The sequence below is a fragment of the Taudactylus pleione genome, unplaced genomic scaffold (genome assembly GCF_031769625.1).
Source record: "Taudactylus pleione unplaced genomic scaffold, aTauple2 ptg000259l, whole genome shotgun sequence".
Classification (NCBI taxonomy): Eukaryota; Metazoa; Chordata; class Amphibia; order Anura; family Myobatrachidae; genus Taudactylus; species Taudactylus pleione.
Genome location: NW_028284661.1, coordinates 7,125,719 through 7,131,718, shown reverse-complemented (window position 1 = coordinate 7,131,718; position 6,000 = coordinate 7,125,719).

Here is a 6,000-nt window from a genome sequence, read left to right as displayed (position 1 = left end):
GAGTCACTATTTCAGGTGCCTTAGAGGCAAGCAAATATTGTAACAAAGCAATGAGGAAGGCAAGTAAAATGCTTGGTTGCATAGGGAGAGGACTCAGTAGCAGAAAGAAATAAGTGAAAATACCACTGTATAGGTCATTGGTGCATCCTCATCTCAAATACTGTGTTTAGTTCTGGATGCCATATCTCCAGAAGGATATTAATACATTAGAGACTGTATAAAGAAGGGCAACTAAAATGGTGCAAGGCCTACACCACAAAACATACCATGAAAGACTAAAATATCTTAATATGTATAGTTTGGAACAGAGAAGGGAAAAGGGGGACATGATAGAAACGTTCAAATATATAAAGTGTTTTTACTAGGTAAAGGAAGGAGATATTCTTCAAAGAAAGAGAAGTATTAGAACAAGATGACATGTTCTAAAACTGAAGGGTGGTAGGTTCAGAGGAAATTTGAGGAAAAATTACTTCACAGAAAGGGTAGTAGATAAGGGGAATAGACTCCCATCAGCGGTGGTAGAGGCTAAGACAGTAGAGCAATTTAAACATGCATGGGACATACATAAGGATACCCTTTAGAGGAAGTAAGGATCAATAAGGGTTGAGGTAACAATTTGTTTAAAAATGGGGCAGCCTAGATGGGCCAAGTGGTTCTTATCTGCCATCAAATTTTATTTTTCTTTGTCTCTATGATTCTTCTAGCCTGATGAAAGTGCCATTTGAATAAAGCACAGAAACATTGCTGGAGCTACTGCAGATGTAATGAGTTAATTTAAAATGAACCAAGAGTGTCACACTTACGGGGGTATTTGTGTGACTGCATGTGTGGGGACCTGGTCAAATAATACTGTGAGTGGTAGAGCTAGACCTTAGAACTATATATATATATTAGGGGTGAGCGGGTTCGGATTTCTGAAATCCTAACCCCCCAGAGCCCCCCCGTTCCGAGTCAGATCCGAGTCAGGCTCGACTTTTCCCGCCTGACTCGGATCTGAAATTGAGGCAAAACGTCATCATCCCGCCTTCCGGGTCTCGCGGGTTTTGGATCCTATATAAGGTACCCACGTCGGCGCCATTTTCTCACTCGGCTGTGGACAGTGAAGAGGGAGGGTGGGAGTTAGGGCTGGCTGGGCTGTGTAGTGTAGTGTAGTGTAGTGCAGAGTAGTGTTGTGCTGTGCTGTGCAGCGCTGTGCTGCTGTTGTCCACTACTTCAAAGTCCATAGGGGCTGGCTGTGTTGTGCTTTGCTGCTGTTGTTAATAGGGGCTGTGTCCACTACTTCAAAGTCCATAGGGGCTGGCTGGACTGTGTTTTGCAGTCAGTTCTCCATAGGGGCTGTGTCCACTCCAAAGTCCTGTGCAGTGTCCCAGTCCTAAAGTGGTGCTGTATTGTTGTCCAGGGGCTGCTCTGTCCATCAGGGGTGCTCCCCCCAAGTGCTAAAAAAATAATATTTTTTCTGTGTTTGTGAATTGTGTGCGCAGTAGCCGCACGTGCATCAACAAAGTAGTGCCAAGCGTGCGCCTGTGTCATAAGTAAAGGGCCGGCTGGCTTGACCATTAAAGGGTGCTGTAACCCCCAAAGTACACTCCAGTCCAAACCAAAAAAAAAAAATTTTTCTCTGTTTGTGAATTGTGTGCACCGTAGACGCACGTGCATCAACAAAGTAGTGCCAAGCGTGCGCCTGTGTCATAAGTAAAGGGCCAGCTGGCTTGACCGTCAAAGGGTGCTGTAACCCCCAAAGTACACTCCAAACCAAATAACAAAATATTTTTTCTGTGTTTGTGAATTGTGTGCGCAGTAGCCGCACGTGCATCAACAAAGTAGTGCCAAGTGTGCGCCTGTGTCATAAGTAAAGGGCCGGCTGGCTTGACCATTAAAGGGTGCTGTAACCCCCAAAGTACACTCCAGTCCAAACCAAAAAAAATATATTTTCTGTGTTTGTGAATTGTGTGCGCAGTAGCCACCCGTGCATCAACAAAGTAGTGCCAAGCGTGCGCCTGTGTCATAAGTAAAGGGCTGGCTGGCTTGACCATTAAAGGGTGCTGTAACCCCCAAAGTACACTCCAGTCCAAACCAATAACAAAATATTTTCTGTGTTTGTGAATTGTGTGCGCAGTAGCCGTACGTGCATCAACAAAGTAGTGCCAAGCGTGCGCCTGTGTCATAAGTAAAGGGCCAGCTAGCTTGACCGTTAAAGGGTGCTGTAACCCCCAAAGTACACTCCAGTCCAAACCAAAAAAAAAATATTTTCTGTGTTTGTGAATTGTGTGCGCAGTAGCCGCACGTGCATCAACAAAGTAGTGCCAAGCGTGCGTCTGTGTCATAAGTAAAGGGCCAGCTGGCTTGACCGTTAAAGGGTGCTGTAACCCCCAAAGTACACTCCAAACCAAATAACAAAATATTTTTTCTGTGTTTGTGAATTGTGTGCGCTGTAGCCGCACGTGCATCAACAAAGTAGTGCCAAGCGTGCGCCTGTGTCATAAGTAAAGGGCCGGCTGGCTTGACCATTAAAGGGTGCTGTAATCCCCAAAGTAAACCCAAGTACAAACCAAAAAAAAAATTATTTTCTGTGTTTGTGAATTGTGTGCGCAGTAGCCGCACGTGCATCAACAAAGTAGTGCCAAGCGTGCGCCTGTGTCATAAGTAAAGGGCCAGCTGGCTTGACCATTAAAGGGTGCTGTAACCCCCAAAGTACACTCCAGTCCAAGCAAAAAAAATATATATTTTCTGTGTTTGTGAATTGTGTGTGCAGTAGCCGCACGTGCATCAACAAAGTAGTGCCAAGCGTGCGCCTGTGTCATAAGTAAAGGGCCGGCTGGCTTGACCATTAAAGGGTGCTGTAACCCCCAAAGTACACTCCAGTCCAAACCAAAAAAAATATATTTTCTGTGTTTGTGAATTGTGCGCGCAGTAGCCGCACATGCATCAACAAAGTAGTGCCAAGCGTGCGCCTGTGTCATAAGTAAAGGGCCAGCTGGCTTGACCATTAAAGGGTGCTGTAACCCCCAAAGTACACTCCAAACCAAATAACAAAATATTTTTTCTGTGTTTGTGAATTGTGTGCACTGTAGACGCACGTGCATCAACAAAGTAGTGCCAAGCGTGCGCCTGTGTCATAAGTAAAGGGCAAGCTGGCTTGACCGTTAAAGGGTGCTGTAACCCCCAAAGTACACTCCAAACCAAATAAAATATTTTTTCTGTGTTTGTGAATTGTGTGCGCAGTAGCCGCACGTGTATCAACAAAGGAGCAGCGCCAAGCGTGCGCCTGTGTCCCATAAGTAAAGAGCTGGCTGGCTCATTTCTTAAAGGGTGGTGTAACCCACAAAGTGCACTACTCTCCAGCAAAATTAAAAAAATAATTTCTGTGTTTAGCCGCACGTATATATCAAATCGATATAACATAAATGGAGGACCAAACTTTCTCCGATAAAAATAAAATAGAGAAAGATCAAGAACCACTTCCTCCTAGTGCTGAAGCTGCTGCCACTAGTCATGACATAGACGATAACATGCCATCAACGTCGTCTGCCAAGGCCGATGCTCAATGTCATAGTAGAGGGCACATACAATCCCAAATGACAAAGTTCAGGAAAATTACCTTGAAAAAAATATTTAAATCATCTGAAGAGAAACGTAAACTTGCCAATATGCCATTTACGACACGGAGTGGCAAGGAACGGCTAAGGTCGATCCCTAGTATGTTCATGAGTAGTGGTTCAGCTTCACATGACGATGGAAGCCCTCCTCCCACTAAAAAAATCAAAAGAGTTAAGCTGGCAAAAGCACAGCGAAGAACTGTGCTTTCTAAGAAGATATCACAAATCCCCAAGGAGAGTCCAAGTGTGGTGGTGGTTGCGATGCCTGACCTTCCCAGCACTGGACGGGAAGAGGTGGCTCTTTCCACCATTTGCACACCCCCTGCAAGTGCTGAAAGGAGAACCCACAGTCCACTTGCTGATATGCAAATTAATGATGTCACTGTTGAAGTACAACAGGATGAGGATACTGGTGTAGCTGGCGCTGAGGAGGAAGTTGGCGAGGAGGATTCTGATGGTGATGTGGTTTGTTTACATCAGGCTCTGGGGGAGACAGTTGTTGTCCGTGGGTTGAAAAAGCCCATCACGGTCATGTCTGGGCAGAAGACCAAACATTCCACCTCTTTGGTCTGGCAATATTTCTATCCAAATCCGGACAACAACTGTCTTGCCATATGTACCATATGTAAAGGTGGAATAAGTAGTGGTAAGGACGTTAACCACCTAGGAACATCCTCCCTTATACGGCACCTGCAGAATGTTCATAATAAGTTACTGTCAAGTTCAGAAACTTTGGCTAAGACCGTAAGCAGTCCAGGGACACCTAAATCCCGTTGTCCTGTTGTATCCAAGCGCCTGCAATCAACACCGTCAACTCCCTCCTCGTCAATTTCCTCCTTTGTCAGGATCGGAAGTAGTCCTGCAGGCCATGTCACTGGCATGACTGACTCTCCTATCCGGGATTCCTCCGGAGGATCTTGCATTGCTACGCCTCCTGCTTCCGCTGCTGCTGTTGCTGCTGCTGGGAGTCGTTCATCATCCCAGAGAGGAAGTAGGAACACCACTACTTTTACTAAACAATTGACCCTCCAACAGTCCTTAGCGAGGAGGATGAAGTACGACAGCAGTCATCCTGAAGCAAAACGTATAACTGAGGCCTTGACTGCTATGTTGGTGTTAGACATGTGTCCGGTATCTGCCATTAGTGCAGTGGGATTTAGACAATAGATGGAGGTAGTGTGTCCCCGGTTCCAAATCCCATCTAGTTCCACTTCACTAGGCAGGCGATACCGAGACTTTACAGAAACGTCAGAAAAAGTGTCCTCAATGTCCTGAAAAATTCCATTGTACCCAATGTCCACTTAACCACGGACATGTGGACAAGTGGAACAGGGCAGACTAAGGACTATATGACTGTGACAGCCCACTGGGTAGATGTATCACCTTACGCAGCAACAGCAGCAGTGTCACCAGTAGCAGCATCTCAGAAATGCCAGCTCGTTCCAAGGCAGGCTACGCTGTGTATCACTGGTTTCAGTAAGAGGCACACCGCCGACAACCTCTTAGAGAAACTGAGGGAAATCATCGCCCAGTGGCTTACCCCACTTAGACTCTCCTTGGGATTTGTGATATCTGACAACGCCACCAATATTGTGCGGGCATTACATCTGGGCAAATTCCATCACGTCCCATGTTTTGCTCACACAATAAACTTGGTGGTGCAGAATTTTCTGAAAAGCGACAGGGGCGTGCAGGAGATGCTTTGGGTGGCCCGAAAAATTTCTGGCCACTTTTGCCATTCAGCGACTGCGTGCCGAAGACTGGAGCGCCAGAAAACACTCTTGAACCTGCCCCACTATCACCTGAAGCAAGAGGTTGTGACGCGGTGGAACTCAACCCTCTATATGCTTCAGAGGATGGAGGAGCAGCAAAAGGCCATACAAGCCTATACATCCACCTATGACATAGGCAAAGGAGGGGGTATGCACCTGACTCAAGCGCAGTGGAGAATGATTTCCATGTTGTGCAAGGTTCTCCAGCCCTTCGAACTTGCCACACGTGAAGTCAGTTCAGACACTGCCAGCTTGAGTCAGGTCATTCCCCTCATCAGGCTTTTGCAGAAGCAGCTGGAGAAAGTGAAAGAGGAGCTTAGACAGAGCGATTCCGCTTGGCATGTGGGACTTGTGGATGAAGCCCTTCATTCGCTTTGCCAGGATTCCAGGGTGGTCAATCTGTTGAAATCAGACCACTACATTTTGGCCACCATGCTCGATCCTAGGTTTAAAGCCTATGTGGTGTCTCTCTTTCCGGCTGACACAAGCCTGTAGAGGTGCAAAGACCTGCTGGTGAACACACTGTCAGCTGAAGCGGAACGTGACACGTCAACAGCTCCTTCTTCATTTTCTCCCGCAACTGGGGCTGCCAGGAAAAAACTTAGCTATCCTAAGCAACCCTCTGGTGGTGA